Source organism: Choloepus didactylus, chromosome 12, assembly GCF_015220235.1.
Source record: "Choloepus didactylus isolate mChoDid1 chromosome 12, mChoDid1.pri, whole genome shotgun sequence".
Taxonomy (NCBI): Eukaryota; Metazoa; Chordata; class Mammalia; order Pilosa; family Megalonychidae; genus Choloepus; species Choloepus didactylus.
In genome coordinates, this window is record NC_051318.1 from 22,817,740 (window position 1) to 22,837,976 (window position 20,237).

Here is a 20,237-nt window from a genome sequence, read left to right on the forward strand (position 1 = left end):
TCCTTAGTTTGTTCCCTAGACTCCCCTAATTGGCACAATTGAAAAAGATAAGTGATTAACTCAGGAGAGACAGAGTCATAGTAGGTGGACTGCCGGAGACTAGCACATATTTGGGGTTCCATGTTTATGAAAATGAAATGCTACCATGCTCTTCCACAAACTCTGAGAATGGACACTGGGGTAGCTGGATCTATAACTAATTTAATGTGACTTTACTGATTATTTAAATTACAGCATTCATTTATTCATCAAAACATTCATTCAGAAAATCCATTATGTATATAAATATCACTTTTTGTGAGAGCTCAGTTCAACTCAGGATTGCTGCTAGACATGCTAGGGATCCTATTCCATTCTTTGGAAATGTTTAATGTTCCACCTATTAAACTTTAGTAAAACGATACTAAGATGTTTTTCATCTATCAGCTAAAAATCTAAAAATTGGACAACATAACTTTGCTGGCAGTTCTGTGCAGGAAAAGGGTACTCTCATCCACATCTAGAAGCAGTGCGAAATGGTGCAGCACTATGGAGGGAATTTGACACAATGTAGGAAAATTAAATATCCATTTCTAAGAACCTATTCCAAAGATATATTGGCAGAAATGCAAACTGACACGTACATAGACTATTGCTACACAATTTGGAATAGCAAAAACAAAACTTGAAAACACCCATCAACAGAGGACTTGTTGAATAAACTGCAATGTTCACACATTAAACAGAGTGAGGTTGCTCTGCAGTGTCAAAAGAGTTCAGGAATGTTTATAATAAGTTGCCACTGACATCAGAAAGGGGAGGAGGGCATAGCTATACATATCTACACATAATAGATATATTAGTATTTGTGTGTATTAAAAATACAGTGGAAGGACTAAGCCATAAAATAAACATTTAAAATGGTTACTTATAGGGAGAAGAAGAAAATAGGGTAGAGGGGATGAAGGTAAAATGTAGACTTCTCTCAAAATACCTGGCTTTATAAACAGAGCTGGGTGAGGGAGAGGCAAGTGAGGCCCCTTGAGTACAAAATTTAAGGAAGCATCACTCTCAGGTCCTGCAAGTGCAAAATCAGCTCTGGCACGGCGTTGCCTCCTTTAATTTTGTGCACTAGATGCCTTGCTTGGCTATCCCATCCCCAGCCCTATTTATGAATTTGACTTCAGAATTAACTAAACATTTTACATAATTGCAAAACAAAATTAAGTTTAAATCTAAAACTTCCTAAAAATCAAAAGCAAAATGAAACCAATAAGCATAAGTGTGAATTGAGTTGGCAGCATAGCCACGCAGAGAGAAGTTCTCCTGTGTGACTTAATAGCTCAGTAATTTGACTGTCACATCCCTAGTGGAATAGATTCTAAAGACAAAAGGAACGGCAAAAAGAATCTTCAACTGTGTTTTTTAATAATCATATTGTTGCTGGTAGCATTGGTATTATAATTCTGAGACTTTGCATGCATTGTGACCTAGAGCAAATGAGTACAATAATTTATGGAATTCTGGATGACATGGGAGACACAAGGTCAATGAGGTTAAATGAAAATCTTGTGGTCCTGATCTTGAGTTGAAAACATCGATAAGAATTCATGTTTATTTTACATTTTATGTAATCTGTTTTCGTAGTTCTGTCCACTGAAAAAGCCTGGAAACATGACTAATCCAAAAGCATTGTGCACCCCTACTACCCAGAATGTGGTCTCTAAATACCATTTCCACTGAAAGGAACCAGAGCTCCTTGGAGAAATGGCTGGTTCCATATGTTGGGTAAGAATTATATTAAAGAGCCTGAAATATCTTGACATACCAGACACCAGGGAAGCTGTCAAAGAATACTAGTTTGCATCAAAAGTTGTCAGAAGCCACTTTGGAGAGGCTTTTACTGGTCAAAGATGAGACAATTTGAACATCAATAAATATAGTAGTTGCAATGGATTAAAAGACATAAGATATGTTAGAATTCAGAACTCTGATAACTTAAAAAAAATGGTAACCTTTATGTATATAAACTTCACTTTTTGTGAGCGTTCAGTTCAGCTCAGACCAGATTGCTGCTAAACATGCTAGAGATTCCAATACAAAGGTACTTCTGATTAATAGTTGAGAGGGGAATTTTTCTCTTTATCAGAGTATTCCAGATAGAATATCACCATTGCAACTCCAATTTATTAATCTTAGGCAAGATCATCAATGGCTGCTAACATCACATGAGACATCAACTAGATATTAGGTGCTGCTTTGTTTGAAGTACTTAACCCACCTAAGAAGTATTCTTGACCCCTCCAAAATCAAATCTGAATCTGATCCAGCCTCTGGATCTAACTCCCAGTTTACAGGAAATATAGACAGCAGAGGGATATGTTAAAAACCATCACAGAGATCAACCAGCAAAATCCAGATAAAGGAAACCTGACAAGACAAATGAACTGGTTTCTACAAAAAACAAATTAGAAAAAAAAAAAGGAAAAGATGGGGGAGGAACTTATAGATTAAAATAAACTTAAGAGATATCAACCAGCTATAATGTATGATCCTTATTTTAATTCTGATTCACACAAATCATTAAAAGGAGCAATGAGAGAAATTTAAATACTGACTGGATATTTGACAATATTAAGAAGTTACTGTTATGTTAGCATTTTTAGATGTGATAAAGGTATTGTGTGTGTGTGTGTTGTGTATGTGTGTTTAATGAGCCCTTTTCAGGTACTCACTATAATATTGATGGATGAAATAATATGACATATGAGTTGATGTTGTTTTGTTTTTTTCAAAATAATCCAGGAGGATTAGGGACAGAATTAGGCAGGAGCATGGCTGAAACAGGAGTGGCCATGAGGTGATAATTATTGAAGTTGGGTGATGAGTCCAAGGGAATTTATTGTACTTTTCTCTCTACTTTTGTTCACGTCTGCTTTTTTTTTTATTTTCCATAATGAAAAATAAACACATTCACTGAACGACTAGCCTGCCTGGCTGGCACTTTGTTGACAAAGATGAAAAAGACAGGTTTTGGTTTTTGTTTCTAAACATTTGCATTTCTAAGCGCTCATATAACAAATGCTTCTCAACTTACATCCATGCCCTCTCATTTTGCCCTCGGAAAATGATTTGTTAGCCCCCGTTCTTATGTCATCTTTTCACACTCGAAGTCAGTGCTCCAGGGCAGACCTCCAAAGTCTCTGCAGCCCCTGCCTGGCCTGCGGCATCAGGCCCACCCTGCTGACAGCCTTAGGTGGCCCCGGAAGCTGCTCTTTATACTCACCACTAACCAACAGTGGAATGAACTTACTAGCATCACTCTTCTTGATCAATCGAGTTATTAACAAGACATTTGCTGGGCTCTGCTATGAACTGGCACTATGTGAAGCCTAACTGATGCAAAAGAAAATCCAATACGTGCCCCCACCCCACCACGTGCCTAGTTGAAGGACAAGATATACTTAACTTGAATCACTAGAAAAGGAGAATATCCCTGCTTTGGAACAAACCACATACATTTGAATTCTATAATCTCATGTCATTGAGGGGCTGTTTTAGACACGATGTGTTTAGCTTGGCTACCTGCCCTCCTTTGACATGCAATGGAAAGTAAATCAAGATGACCAAGCTAAGGCAAGCGCTCTGGAACAGATCACAGGTGGGAGAGACTCGAGTCCATGCAGTCAATGACCTCCACTACCCACTACCCCAAGCACCCTGTGCAGCTGATTATTCACACAGGATTTGTGTGAGGACTTAACCAAAGAGAGAGCCATCGCCTTCTCTGAGATTCAAGAGCAATTGCATTGCAAACCGAAGTGCTGAATCTTTACGAGGAATTCGGAGACACAAGGAAGGGAGGTTTGTCCTTTTAGGGACAGAGCAATGAAGAATCTACAACCTGCTCCCGGAGTGTTGCCTCCCTATCTGCTCTCTCTTAGTGATTTAGTAACGCCTAGCGCTCTCTTCTCAAGTGTGTGCCGTTATTTAGTTATTTGCTTGATTAAAACAAAAAGGAAGAGTAGAAATGGAGATGGGCTGTGCGTCACACAGAATCACCAATTCTAATTTCCGGAGAGGAGAAAAACAGAAGGGAGTTGGGATGTCTCAGAAAGCCGCGTCCTGGGAGCGGTGGCCACACCAGAGAGCTCCTGTCCACTTTGTGGACCCGAAATCTATCTGAAGATAAACGTTCATGATTTGCAAATTGAGCCTCTTTATGCTTGTGTGATATATTGGGTTAGGAGGAGCTACAGTGGCTAGCTCCCACATTTTAGAAGAGAAGGAGAAAAAATTAATTTTTATAATTTATAGAAGAGTCCAATGGAATTATATCTTTTGTGACCCTTAGAAAAGTTTCAAAAGAAAGGTTTAAGAGCCTTACGCTATTGAATGTAGTGCACTAAACACTTATGTACTGTCAAATGGGAGTTTATCTCCTTGTGTTGCAGATGTCTAGGAGGTGAGGGAGGAGAGAAGAAGTAGCCTTCTGAAATAAGCAGAGAAAGGAGGTGTGCTGATTGCTTTATAGGAAGTTACACGTGAAAACCTTTGTAAAAGTGGTTGGAGAAACTGGGAGGGGAATTAAGCAGTGAAGTGTAATATTGCTGTGAATAACAAAAAGAGCTGCTGAATTGACAAGCTTCTGATTTTCAACCCCTTTTTATAGGGGATGCCACTGGATGGAGGTATTTTGAATATACATGTTCATAGTAAGAATTCCTTCCAAAAATTTAAACACTTCTTCAAATGTAATCTAATAACAATTTTAAAAATAATCTAACCACTGCTTCCCTTTGAGTACTTCAAAACATTTCTGCCCATTTAAAAGATGACCCCAAATTGAACTCAGAGCACCTTCTGTGACCCAAAATCCAGAGACACAGTAAGTGAAAAGAAATTGAGGCAATTGTCTAAATACTTTAGGCCCCAAAGCCCAAGTTTACCTCAAATATCCAAATACTTCAGTCAACAGTGGGGTTTAGGCCCAATGATATTTCATTATTCCTTTTCCTTGCTGTGTGTAAACATCCTCTTAATGAGCCTTGCCTATTCTGTTATCAGAATAACAGAATAACACCCCATGTCTTTTCCTTGCTGCTTTCTACATGGTCTTAATTTATTCTTGACTACCTTTCTCAGGGATTTGGATGGGTGAGTAAAAAATGAGAGGCACTTTCATCTTGAAAAAGCCCTTAACATGAACAGTTCAGTTCATTTGAATAAAAAAAATGGATAAAGATATCAGCGGCCCTTAAATTATGTTATCAACCTAAATATGATGCCTGGGAAAATCTCTGGGGATAGCTTAGAAGTCCTTAAGAGGTGGTACGGTGGACAAGTGTATCTCCATTTTATCAGTGAAAAGTAGACATAAAATTAGATTAACCAGCAAGAGAACAAGGAATTCAATGCATTTCTTGGTATATTCGTCAGCACGTTTAATTGCCTCTCAAATTCTTACTTAATAGCCATTAGCCTATTCAGCCTATAAGCTGAATCTTTGAAGGTTTCAGTATTTGTAGATTTCTGCTTTCTGCTAGAAGGCGTACCCAGACCTGGCCCTATATGCAATCATGCTGCATTAAATTTGGCCAGTCTAAAGTATCATCCTTGCGGTTTAACTGCATGAAAATGATTTGTGTTTTTCATGAGGCAGAAAGATGTATTGCATGTGAAAAAATCAGCACCATCCTCTCCTTACAGCACATTGTTTCCTTTGCAATGATGCTGAAAAGAGGGGGAAAAATACATAATTAATAAAAGATCCAGTTTCTCTAATTTTATTGCTTTCCTTTATTTCTCCATTTTCCTTCTCTCTCTGCATTTTTAAACTTATTTTCCAGTATTGAAATGAGGGTTATGAACCCTGAAATTCTAATGATTACATTTAGAAAGAGAAACAGTAAAAAATATCAACACGCTTTTGCAGAGCCATTGTAAGGTAGGCTAAGAAGGGTGTATTTTTTGGCACCATTCAACATCTCCAGTCTTTTTAATAGTAAGCCTCAGAAATTACCTCCTGCATTAGAAATAGCATTGATAAAATAATTATGTTTGCAACTTCTCCTGAGTTTGAAGAAGTATTTTAAAAAATCAATGTGGATGAATACAATTCCTGAAAAATTTTTTAAAAGGAAAAATGTTAATGATGATATATTTGCCAAACCTTCCAAAAATGAGTTTTGTTAGAGAATAATATACTCTCGTAATTTATATCTTAAATTTCATAAAACAATGCATAAACTTTAGAAGATTATTTTAAAGGTTTTCTGGAAAATATGTAGGATAATTGTCTTTCTCCCGCATAAGACTAATCTCACTGCCTTTTTCCTTTTATAACACATTATAAGTAATGGAATAAAACCTTAAATACTGTCAGTGTAGATGAAGAGTGTTGGGAGAAAAGAACACAGTCTATGTATCAGGATGAATGGTTTTAGTTTTATAACTATTTACACCCAGAAATTTTATTAAAACCGTACTTCTTTTTCTTGTATAAAATAAAAGTGTGAAAGAGGGAATCTGTCAGATGGGTCCTGCTTCCTACAGAAGACACATCTGGATGAAATCACGTTATGTCTTTTGTAACTCGATTTCCTTTAAATTGCACCTGAAAGCGGGCTAGCATTATGCTGTTTATTAGCAACACAAAGAATAGTCAACTGAAACAGAACTTGCCAGCAGTTCAAGTGCACGGGACTTTCTGTAAGGGAGCATTATGAATTTTTTAACCATTCCTGGTAAGGAAATGCATGTTAATCACCTATTATCCATCACATTTTAAGCGGGGTTGTGATTGTACTGCTCACAGATTCATGTGCCACGACTGTTTTCTTGTTTATAAAGTAAATGGACTTATGATTGAATTTTAAAAATGCGTTTTGTTTTAGGGGGAAAAGAGGGCAATTTGCTGTCTGAACACAGTGTGACCTTTTGTGTTTTGTGGCTGAAAATCTATATTAAGTTATCAGAAGCTTCTATTTATTCATTTTGGGCTTTTCACTGGTATTGTTCTGCCTGGAGAAATATTTTTAAAAAATAATATCCCAAATAAATAGGCACAAACACACAACTGACAGTTATTTGAGGTTAGAATATGCCTTAAAAAAAAAATTGTAGAAACTTCACCACATAAATTCACACTGAGTTGCAGCTTCTCTTTTCTGAATATCATTGTTGCCAAATATTTTTTCCTCCAGGCCATTCTTGGAAAAGCCTTTCATTATTGTAAGAAATTTGATGAGCATGCATGCCTTGGACCTTCCTTCCTGGTAAAGTGGCTTAAAAACAAGCTGATCATATCAGTGCTTAAGTCACCATTAAGTTGAGACTCTGAAAAAGAATCACCCTTTTCAGGATGTACTCTTTAAGGCTGGATGGATATTTTATTCATGGCCTTAAACATTTTCTTGAAATTTTTATTAAAAAGCAAGTGAATCTGAACAAATTGAAAAGGCCGTGTTCCCGGTTGCTTTATGACAACAGGTCGCTCCTACACTGCTATTTGGATTTAACCTGAAATGCTCTTTGTGTGCTGAGCAGACTTGCTTCCGAGGGGGAAAAAAAAATCCCCTTCCTGCCAGAGTTTCAACTCTGATCTTCCAATTCTCAAACCGGGGTTCAATGCCTAGATACTTTCTTCTTACACACACAAGAAAAATACATGTATTTCTGTATATAGGGGAAGCATCCTTCTTTCACTCATGTTGACTTAATTCTGGAGGGGGACCTATTGTTTCCATTTGTATAGCATAAAGGAGGTAACGAATGGAATGCTGTGGAGGTGTGACCGGGATGATGTCAGAATATTTGCAAGCAGAAGAATGTCAGCTCTGCTCCGGCCAGGAGCAGGGTCTGCCTCTTCTGTGCTTTCTAACTCCACCCCTGCATTCTTCTTGTCCGGTTCCCACAGACGGAGAGTGGCACGGGAGGTCAGAGTGGACAGAGACAAAAGGGCCCCCCGCTGCCAGGCCATCGTGCTGGGCTGTCAGCACCACTAATTCATGACTTCACCTTTAATCTCCTAGATCCATTAGAGGCTAAAAAGAGACCCATTTTACAGCTGACAAGGTTGAAGGGGCGCACACTCGGGGAGGGGGCGGGAAGCAGAGCACCCTAAAATTCATATTATTCAAACCACCTGCTAAAAATAGATCCGTGCAGGTTCTTTTTTCTTGGTCTTTTTCATCTCTCCCCACATAATGGGATATGTATTTTCGGAGACAGCATAATAAATAGGCAATTCATGGGCTAGGGGATATTTTCATAGTGTGTCGTTAGAGGAGAGGAATTGCTGCGTAGGAAAAAAAAAGGACAAGAATGAATGCAAAGCATCACAGATACAGCTCTTCAAGAGAGGATGGCAGTGTTTGAAGCCGTTCATCTTCAAGCTGTGTAATATTTTGTGTTTCTGGGGAATGTTACATTTGAGTAGACGCTAATAACTTTATGAAATTACTAATGTTGGAAAAAATACGCAATCGTGACATCAGGCCAGTGAGTGTGCAATGTTGATGGAAGGAAGAATAGCATAATAAGAAAAAAAGAAGCAATATATGTCTTTTAAAGAGATTAGATTTGTTACAGGATTTTCCCCAGTGACTCCTAATTTGTCTGCTCTGAAATCAGCAGAGGAATTAATTCCACATACATCTTAACTAATGATGGACATTATGTCTCCCAAAATAATTCAATCTAATTTTCTTTTAATCAACAGGCCCTTCACCTTCTGTAAGAAGGGATTTTCCAAGTATTTTTTTAAGGGGTGTTTTAAAGGAAGTTGGAAGAGGCAGTCTCCCAGTGAAGTGATGTTTGTAAGAGAAAGGAAGTCGTGGAGCATAGTGGATTTTGTGTGTGTTGTTTAAACAGGTAGTGTAAACCAGAACAATGTGGACATCCTCTGATTCATGAGTTTGATGGATCCGGGGCAAGCATGCCATGCTGTTCTGAAGCCAGAAGCTTTAGGTGTCTTCCTGGTTAGAAGCCCTGTTGGAAGAAGCTTTGCCTTAGCAGCACCGGCAGTGCCCGCATTATGTGGTTGCCTCTGTGATGGAGCCACTTTGAAAGTGCATCCCCAAGACTTGACATCTCTATTGCACATGGAAGGGCTTACTGATTATTAACTCAGAATTTCTATTATCAGGCAGCCCCCTTTTTCAATGAGGAGTTTTTAAAGTGCAAGTTGCAAGACCACAGCAGTCACTCTATCTTTGTCCATTGTGGCCCCATATCAAATGCCTGAGGCCCTCATTTGGTACAAACCTTTATTTATTGCTCGTTAACTCTTTAAGTTGCATAGCGGTTCTGTAAAAATTCAAAGGTTAATAATTGTGCTTCCTATGTTCTTGGCAGAAAGGACGGAACAAAGATCAATAAGATCACCACTATTTTTTTTGTGCTAGGCAACCATTTCCAGCAAGTGTAAGCAACCTCGCCTTTGCCAATTTTTCTTTCCCAGAGGTCTCTGTTACAGATTCCTTCTGTAAGAGCGACTCCGGCTCTTTAAATTTCTTCTGGAGGGGTCCCATGGCATTTGGGAGGCTATCTTGATAAAGGGTAGGTAGCTGCTTTCCTTGCGAGGATGCACATGTACCTATAGGGTGTTTGGTCCAAAGGGAAAGCTAAGGAAAGAGTAAGGGACAGAGATGTTTGGGACAGAAGCCCTGGGATAAATTTCTACTGCCACCATAAGGATTTTCAGGTCATGGAAGAGCCCAGCTCTAAATTGGGCAGGATATCACCCAGTTCCTTTGTCTCAGTGCAAAGCTCTCTTGCCTGAAACAGAGGGCGTGGGATGTGGTGTCTTCCCTACACTGCACCCAGCCCTTTGTAATCAGTAAAATCCTCAGTGGTTGCTTAGAGAGGCATATTTTTTAGGGGTGAATGCCCAGGGCTCAGATTTGGTGAGCTGGAGAATGAAGATCAAAGAAGCCCCCTGCTGTTGGCACTTCCAATGTTGAGTTAGCCAACCAGTGGCCAAGGAACATTTTGAGTACAGGTCCTACCTCACAATTCCCCTCAAGGAAGGGTCAGGCTACAAGTAATCACAAGAGACCAAAATTGAAACTATTTGAAGCAATAGGGAATTTGAGAATAACATGCCCCGAAGCTAAGGGGAAAGAACTGCTTTCAGCTTGAGACTAGATGGACAGATTGACTTGGATGGGCAGATTGACGTAGCTGGGTGAGCAGTAGATAGTGACGGAAGGGCTGAATGTACTTAATGACCCAGAGAAATCCCTTAACCTCCTTGTTTCAGTTTTACCATCTGTGAACTGGAGCTAACTGGTGAAAAGAGCACTATGAAATTGCAGTACCAACATAATGAAATAAAACCTTAAAGTTATTTTGTGCAAAATAATAGTTTGGATACATAAGAATTGCACACATGCTTTTTCCTCTTCATTTCTTTCAAGCTTACAAATCATTGCTTTTAAAGTTGACACTGGGAAAAACTACTCCCTGGTTAAATTCTTTTAAAATACCCATATTCTTGATATGCTAGCTCATGTTCCAACCAGCTAGACATCTGAAGTTGAGCTTGTCTGTCATTACACCTTTAAGAAAATCTCTTCACCTAGGCTCTGTGCTTCACTTTCTCTCCCTATAAAATGGAGAGGAAAGTCAAGCTACCCTCTGACTTCTTCACCATTGTGTTATATGAAATTGGGTTGGGAGAATATGTTCCCTGAGAGCACATTTATGACCCATCTACAAAACGAAGAGGGATTTTGACCTTTGCAGGCCCAGGAGAAAAGGGTTCAGGTTTTCAGAGGTGGGGCAATTGTGTCCCTTGACCCTCTGGCTGAAGTGAAGAACTTGGTCCCGCCCTGCCTAGGATATGGGGAACGCATGGAGACTTCTGGGAGTTCTCGGAGGAGGAGATCATCAATCACCTCACTGCTTCCCATGTCCCACCTTTGGGCCCAAAAAATGATAGACCCAGCATGAAGCTTCCACCTTCTATGCAGACTGACCAAGTTGTCAACTGCACAGGGACGGCTTGCTACTCCGTCCCCAAATGAGCTCCTAGTTGATCCAGATGCCTCTGGCAGAAGAGAAGGCCCTTCACTCCAGGGACAGACCATGAACCTTAGCATCTGGCAGACTGAATTCAAAGCTTCCTGATATTCTTCTTAGCTATCTGATCTTGGGCAAATCATTTACGTTTTGGGTTTTCTGTTTTCTCATTTGCAAATGGGATAATATCACCTATCTCCATATAGTGGTGGTAAGTTAAATAAGAATGCATGGGAAAATCTGTAGCAAAGTGTTTGGTACATTGTGTAGGCATTCAATAAAAGTCCATTTTTTCCTTCCTTCACTTCTTCCTGATGGAGTTGGTACGTTGGCATCAAGTTAACATGAGGTGAAAATGATAGATATCAGATTCTTTTCTGAGAGTATAGCTTCAGATGGAGCACGAAGGAGGATTCAGCATGAAGGCCTTGAAGTTGTAGATGGACATGGACATGGAGGAAACAAGGGGAGAAGGCTGCTGGGGGCTGGCGGGTGGGCATCAAAGATCCAGCATTGGCAACTAATGACTATGTCTGGGATTGTTCTAGCAACTGTCATGAATAGGCAGTATATTTAGGACTCCAGCCAGGTGAATAAATATCAATAGCTGCTCATATTTGTAGGGACTTTTACACCTTTATCTCAATTTTTAAATCCATAACAATATTGAGATCTAGGCACATTAGCTAAGTATCTTTGCCCCCATTTTACAGAAGAGGAAGCTGAAAATGAAAGAAATCATGACTTATTACTAATTAATGGCAGAATAGAACTAGAACCTAGTTCTATCATTTTCTACTGCACCACACTGTCAATTTCAATGCCATATTCTTCTATCAACCATAAAGAAATACACATTCCCTGGAATGAAAAGTAGAACAATAAGTTTTATTGTATTGCATTTAAGATATGGAATAACATTGAAATAAAGTTGACTATGAATCAATGCTTTTAATTGAAAGGCATTTTAAATACATTGGAGTTGTATAGCACTTTCAAAAACACTGTGATGAATCTTTTGTTACTTGGCAAATCTTTTTGACGTGCAAATAATCATCTTTAATGTATCTATTCTGTAGGTTTTGCTTTCTCAAATATCACTTTTTCTTAACACAGGTCATACCTTTGTAAGTGGTCAGGAAGGGAAAGGATTTGACACTGGCTATTTCATTTCTGATCTTTCACAAACTTTGAAAATAAATCCCCTTCAAAAAAAAAAAAACAAAAAAAAACAACCCCCTTAGCAACTTTTCTTTCTAATATCCTTTCCTGGCATTTCAATATGTTTGTGGCTTGGCCCATTTGAGTAGTAAAACCAACCAAAATCATGGTCATGATGATGCCCTCATAACATATTCTATCCTGAATGGACACACTTTTCCTTTACTATTAGCACCAAATTATTTATTTAGTCTAGAGTTACAAGAGCCAAGACACAAGCCCAACTTGGAATCAATTTCCTGTCCTGGTTATTGACGCAGTGAGCAGAGCTGCAAGTGCTCGGTGATGCCAAAAAAGCATTTGATTTAATCCATCGGTTGACCTTGAATGGTAGGGTCTTCAGCAAGTTGGTAGCACTTGCTGAATAATAATAAATTAAAAGCATAACACTTATTTCCCAGACTACCTTTTAGAATGAGATTTGAGAAAAACAGTAGATTTTAATGTGAGAACTGTTTTAACTTAGAAATTAATTTTATTGGTTTGATGCTATAAACCATTTTTTGGATACCCAAGTATTGCGTTCTGATCAAAATCTTTGTGACAAACATACTCTGCCACAAAAGGATCATTGACAACCTAAGAGAAGGGAAGGGAAGGTCAGGGGTAAGATTGTTCTTCTTCTTCTTAAGTCAATAAGTAATGTCAGGTTCCTAATGACCCTCTTGGAGTCTTCTAATCTAGCTCTTTGCTTTTAAACAAGATCAAGCTATTGTAGTCTGTTTTCTACCCAGATGAAAACTATCCCTTTAGAATGTTAGTGAGATTAATGGGGTCATAGAATTTTAGAAATAGAAGGGAACTTGATTTGACCACCCCATTTCACAGGTGAAGAAACTGAGGACTATAAATGTGAATGATATTAATTTCTGACCTACTTAATGGCAGAGAAAGGCTTTAAACTGGGGCACTGGGACTCCTGGTTCCACAATTATGCACCTCTCTTCTTGGAGAACTTGTCTGTCCCCATTGCAGCTCCAAGAGGCCCATGATGACAACCATAGTGATAAACGCTGAAGTGCACCCGAGTACTTTAACCAGTTGGTTCTCTGATTTTACGTGGGTTCCTTAAGCTAAGGTATTATGCTATTATTTACTGGTGACATTTTCCTCCATGGGTTTAAAATATATATATATACACACACGCTCCAAGAGTAGCCACGGGGCAGCCTAGTTTCAGTTCTTCTTCTGTGCTTCTTGCCAGCATGGCCAGGCCCTGACACCCGGCAGACCCCAGGAGTCTCCCTGCTGGAGGGGCAGCCCCAGCATCTGGCAGGGGGAGGGTGGGGGGCAGAGGGCCTAGGGAAGCAGCTGAAGTGGGGGGCCTTTCACGGTCTTTGTCACGCCTTTCAGAGAGAGTTGGGCTCCCTTGTCAACCTGCAAACTGCTTTCCCCAGGCTCCCCTTGGATCCTGAGACGTGGCCCGGTTTTATGTTTTGATAAGCCTCTGCCTAAATCCCTCATGAGATCTCGGTCCAGGCCTTTATGGAGAAAGAATGAGAATTCTTTTTTTTTTAAATGTCCATGTGTGCTTTTCTGCTGAAACAAGTGTGCTAGGTTTAAAGTAGACCCCTTCCTGGTGCACACAGTTCACTTGCATACTTGCATTTTTTTTCCTCAGAAAGCCCTTGAATGCTCTTTCAAAAAGCCTCCCTCTAGCTCTCTCTCTCTCTCTACCCCTTTTTGCACATGAGTATACAAGCCACTCTCAGTGAATAAGATCCATAATGCCTGGAGATATTTGAGATCAAGCATATGGTGCATTGAATATGCATGTAAACGGAAGGGTGCATGGGGGCTGAGTGACATTAGGAGGCAGGGGGTGGGGTTGTGGGGTTGGGGGGCCTCTCTCTCAGGGCATCTCTGTGATCTCGGCTCTGGCTAAATCCGAGCAAATCAGCTTCAGTTTCATTCAGGTAAAGGATTAACCAGAGGAAGAGTAGTTATTATTGAGAAGGTGTAACCTAGAGTTTGAAATTGAATGCAGTAAAACTCCTCTCCTTGTTAGGGATTTATTTTATTTTACTTGATTGTACTCTAAGATCTCAAACTAGGCAGTTACACAGTAAATTGTTCAGTTTATTGACATTTCCTTCATCACCACCCTGTCAGGAAAAAGACGACTTGATTCCCATTTGTTTTCCTTGCCAAAATAAGAAAGACTGTGATGAATGTTTGTGTTCACACCCACCCACCCCCCTTTATTTTGGAAGAGAAGAGCAAAGAAAAAGAAGGGGAGGAGGGAGCAGCAGTAACCTAAATAGTAAAGGGAAGAAATAAAATGAGTGAATAATGGATCCAACAGTGATCAGAACTCAGGGTTCCGAGCATGCAGGAGAGGGGAGAAAGGAAGGAAGGATGGAAGGGAGCAAAGTGGGAGGGAGAGACGGAGAAAAAGAGGGAAGGATGGAGGGAAAAAACAAAGGGATCTGAGTTAAATTCTGAGTATATACCAGGCACTTTTCCCTCAGTGAGGAAAGAGACTAAAGGACAGGGAGAGTGGAAATGTGGAAATGAAGGTGAGACCCATGATTTCATTGCTGGGAAAGGAAGGAACAGGCTGTGGAGAAGAGATGAGATCTGGAAAAAATGGAGGGGTTGGGGAATCAGAGAATTAGGAAGGTAGAAACTTTTTAAGAACCCTTCTGCCACTACCTGCTCAAACTGGACTAAGGATAGTGTTAAAAAGTGTAAGATATATATTTTTATGAACTGTTTTGTTGTTGCAGATTGGAAATGTCTGTCTTTTTATCTTTTGAAAGATTTTTTTTTTTTTTTAGGAAGCAGAAATACTTTATTTTCAATTTTCTAGTTTCTTAGGGAACTTCTTCAGAGTTCTGGAGTCTTTCTGAACACAGAATGTCAAAGATCCTCATTCTCAGCCTATGCATGAAAACTAATGGTAGGCTCCATTATTTATTATTCTTTCCTCCGAACTGAAAAGCACCACCTACAATCTTATTAGCAGGGACAGAAATGGAAGCAGAGAGATACTGCCTACTTCTTGATACCTAAAAGCCCTGGAAAGGGAAATCAGAATCAGCCTATCACACATCATCACCAGATCCTGCGGTGGTGCCATTTTTTGTAAGCGGTTTTTAAAAAAGCTACATAGCACACACAATTCTACAGGAACATGTTCTGATTCTTTCCGATTCTTGTTCAAGTGAGATAATATCCACTTAGGGAAAATCTTAATGGAAAGCCAAGAACCCCCTGCTGGCTGCAAAACCAGAATGCAGCTCCTTCAGTGTGAGCCCAGGCCCTAGGCCAGGATTATAGGGGGAGCCACCCATTTGTGCTCAGCCAATACCCAAAGGGTGATAGCACGACCGCCACAATGAGTCCTGTGAGCAGATATGTGTCAGGCCTGGAGGATGCTTATTTTGGGTTTTCATTTATTTGTGCTAATCACGCAGGTGAACTATGTCTGAAATGTGGGAACCCGTTTGATAGCTAGTCAACCAATACCAAGTGTCAAGGAATGAATGAGAAAAGAAATACATTGCAGGTTTCTCCCCTCTAATTATCTATCACTTTCTTGTTTTAGCTAAAACAATCAGATTGTAAAATAAGATTGATTTATACTACAAACAACTGGCATGTGCTATTAGAAAAGTAGTCCTTTCTCGGGGGCTCTACTGACTTCCCTGATTTGGAAGCCATCTGCTGTTGCATAGAGATCCTACTTAGTGTGACTTGCATAAATGCAATACATTTCTGAATATCTGTCTTCAGGCTTCTACCATTGACTTATCAAGATACCAGTGATTTATCTTCCCCTCCATTTTGATCTGGGAGACTTTTCTGTCACAGAATCTTCCCCTGAATTTCCTTACCAGGCCTACTAGGAGAATTTGCAGCTGTTCCCCAACCACCCTTACCACCATGTACCGAACGTGGAGTCAAAAGGAGCTATATTAACAAGACAGTTATTTTGTTCTTTCCTTAGTAATATATGATTACTTGTGGATAATGACTTTCAAATTTTTGCCTCCAAAGTGATGGTGGTACATCTTTATTTTAAAAGTCCTAAACTGGAAATGGGCTGTGCATTTGGCATAGTGCAGTGTAAAGAACACCATGCCGAGGGCGCACAGCTCTGGGCTGTAGTCCCTATTCTGTCTCAGTACGTTCTCTGGTGCTTGACCTTTTTACTTCTGGGGCTCAGTTGGTTTACCTGCAAGTTAAGGGAGGTTAGTTCAGATAATCTATTGGGAATTATTTAAAAATGATGGCTCTGCTTGTAATTTAAAAGTGTAAGACTATTTTCTGGGACTTTATTTCTGGTAATATGATGAATTAGCTTTTCAGAAAAACTCCTTCTGGTATAACACACTTAAAATGCCAGTTATATTATAAGAAAACACTCTTTTAATGAATGGTTAATTTTTTAATGAATTGCCTTAGTCTTCTGTCAGAGTCAGAAACACAAATGTGAAGAGAAGGGTGGACAATCACTGAAACTGGTATTTGGTGACTCTGACTTGACTTTTAATGGGCATCACACTTGAGAGAAGACAAAGCCTAATTACCTGAGCATAGCAGCCAGGACTGTCAAAGGACAATAACCCCACTGGGTGAAATAGAAAAACCCTCTGCCCCATAGAGGGTAATCATAAGGATGCATGCCAGCCTTAGCTTCAGCTCTGAAATGAGCATAAAATATCTTCCCTGAGAATTTCTAACTATAAACCTGTGTTCATATGGTTTGAGGACACATTTACACTAAATGTGTGATTAAAAGAAAATAAAAATTTTGCTTAAATATCCTATAGTAGATTGTGCCCCTGTCCTGGAAGAAGCAATATAAGATCCTATCTGTAGAAACCCACTTTAAATCAAAGCCTCAAAAGAATGCTAGAAATAATGTGCCAAGGAACATGAGTTCAAAATCAAAAGCTATTAAACACACGAGGAAGCAAGAAATCAGAGAAAAAAGACAGCAAACCCAACAACCATAGTCACAGTTCTGCAAAGAATGGCAGATACAGAAATTATTATATTTAGAACATAAAATAAGAATGTCTAATATATTTAAGGAAAATAAAAAGTGTACTGAAAGTATGAAATATGAATAAGAGACTATCAAAATTGATCAGGAAGTCAAAAAAGAACCACTTAAAATTTCTGGAGTTTTCAAATGTATATATATATTTGAAATTAGAAACTCAACAGAAATTTTAAAGAGCAGATTGGATATGACTGAAGAGAGAATCAGGGAATTGGAAGATAAAGTTTAAGAAATTACCCTGAATGCAGTGCTAAGAGAAAAAAAGAGAGGAAGAATAAGAAAGAGGTATTAAGAAGCATTGAGGATAAAATGAAAGGGATCAACATATCTCTCGCCAGAATTACAGAACAGTAACAGAAATAATTTGAGACAGGATGAGAATTTTCCAGAACTGAAAAACTATACTCATACTAAAATGTAGAAAGCCTCCCAAATGCCAGCCAGGATAAATAAAATGAAATCCATTACACATGAGACCCATCACAAATAACCGCTGAACTGCAGAATTCCAAAGTCTAGGAGAAAATCTTAAAAGCAGCCAGAAAAAAAGACAAAATCCTCAAAATAACTACAAACAGATTGAATGTGACTTCTCATGAGCAAATAAGAAAGTCAGAAGGCAGAAGATATATTCAAATACTGAAGGAAAATAACATCAACCTGGAACTCAATGCTCATGAAAAAAATTCAGACTTATGAAAATTGAGAACAATTACTGCCAGTAGACAGCCCTTACAGGAATATTGATAGTATTCTCTTTAGTAAGAGAAAATAAAATGATCCCAGAAGAAAGATCTAGAATATAAGAAGGAATCGTGAACAAAATAGTAAATATGTAAGTATATCTATACAAGTACCATTTAATTTATGGCTTAAAAATATTCAAGAAAGAACAAAATCATTGAAAAATAGTATATAAATCAGGAGGGAAAGATCAGAATTACTGTGTTATATATTCCTTACATTATTCAGGAGGAGATTAATGATATAGGTTAACTTCAGATTTTGTTGAGTTAAATATATATATTAAAATTTCTAGGCTAAGCACTAAAAGAACGGAAATTGCATAACTTCCAACTAGTAAAGGGAAAACATTAAATGGGGGAATCTTAATCATTCCAACAGAAAGCAAATAATAATAATAAAGAAAAGAAAAAGTGACACAAATAGTAAGTACAACATAGTTCAAAAATTCAAATATACAAGTGATTACAATTAATTAACCAAAATATTCAATTAAAAGCAAAATTGTCAAACTGAATTTAAAAAGAAAAAATCCAGCTGTATACTATTTATAATAGACATGCAATGGAATGCTATGCAGCAATAAAAAAGAACTACCAATGCATGCAACAACATGGAGGAATCATGATGAATTTTGTTAAGTGAAAGAAGCAAGACTCAAAAGACTACATACTGTGTGGTTCCACTTATATGACATTTGAGAAAGGTAAAACTATGGGGACAGAAAAGTCATCAGTAGTTGCCAGGGGCTGGGAGAGGGGAAAGATGATGACCACAAAACGGCTTGGGGAATTTTTTTAGGCTGAGTAAACAGTTTTATATCTTCATTATGGTGGTAGTTGAGGCAAATATTACAGAACAATTTTAATCTTACAAAGATTATTTTATAAAAATAGAAAAAAGAATATTAGTGGGAAAACTGGTGAAATCTGAATAAAATCTGTAGTTTAGTTAATAGTATTGTACTCATGTTAATTTCTTAGTTTTGCTAAATATACCATAGTTATTAAGATGTTAACGTTAGGGGAAGCATGGGAAAGGTATTTGGAGCTCTGTACCATCTTGAAAATTCTTGTATAAATCTAAAATTATTTCAAAAGAAAAAGTGTTCTTAAAAATCAGTCATCGAGGCGGGGCAAGATGGCAGACTGGTGAGCTGTATGTTATAGTTACTCCTCCAGGAAAGTAGGTAGAAAGCCAGGAACTGCGTGGACTGGACACCACAGAGCAATCTGACTTTGGGCATACTTCATACAACACTCATGAAAACGTGGAACTGCTGAGATCAGCGAAATCTGTAAGTTTTTGCGGCCAGGGGACCCGCGCCCCTCCCTGCCAGGCTCAGTCCCGTGGGAGGAGGGGCTGTCAGCTCCGGGAAGGAGAAGGGAGAACTGCAGTGGCAGCCCTTATCGGAAACTCATTCTACTGATCAAAACACCAACCATAGATAGACTGAGACCAGACACCAGAGAATCTGAGAGCAGCCAGCCCAGCAGAGAGGAGACAGGCATAGAAAAAAAACAACACGAAAAACTCCAAAATAAAAGCGGAGGATTTTTGGGGTTCTGGTGAACATAGAAAGGGGAAGGGCCCTGAGGCGCATATGCAAATCCCGAAGAAAAGCTGATCTCTCTGTCCTGTGGACCTTTCCTGAATGGCCCAGGTTGCTTTGTCTCTTAGCATTTCAATAACCCATTAGATCTCTGAGGAGGGCCCGTTTTTTTCTTTTTTTTTTTTTTAATCCTTTTTTCTTTTTCTAAAACAATTACTCTAAGAAGCCCAATACAGAAAGCTTCAAAGACTTGCAATTTGGGCAGGTCAAGTCAAGAGCAGAACTAGGAGAGCTCTGAGACAAAACGCAATAATCCAGTGGCTGAGAAAATTCACTAAACACCACAACTTCCCAAGAAAAGGGGGGTGTCCGCTCACAGCCATCATCCTGGTGGACAGGAAACACTCCTGCCCATCGCCAGCCCCATAGCCCAGAACTGCCCCAGACAACCCAGTGTGACAGAAGTGCTTCAAATAACAGGCACACACCACAAAACTGGGCGTGGACATTAGCCTTCCCTGCAACCTCAGCTGATTGTCCCAGAGTTGGGAAGGTAGAGCAGTGTGAATTAACAAAGTCCCATTCAGCCATCATTTCAGCAGACTGGGAGCCTCCCTACACAGCCCAGCAGCTCAGAACCGCCCTGGGGGGACGGCACTCACCTGTGACATAGCACAGTCATCCCTCAACAGAGGACCCGGG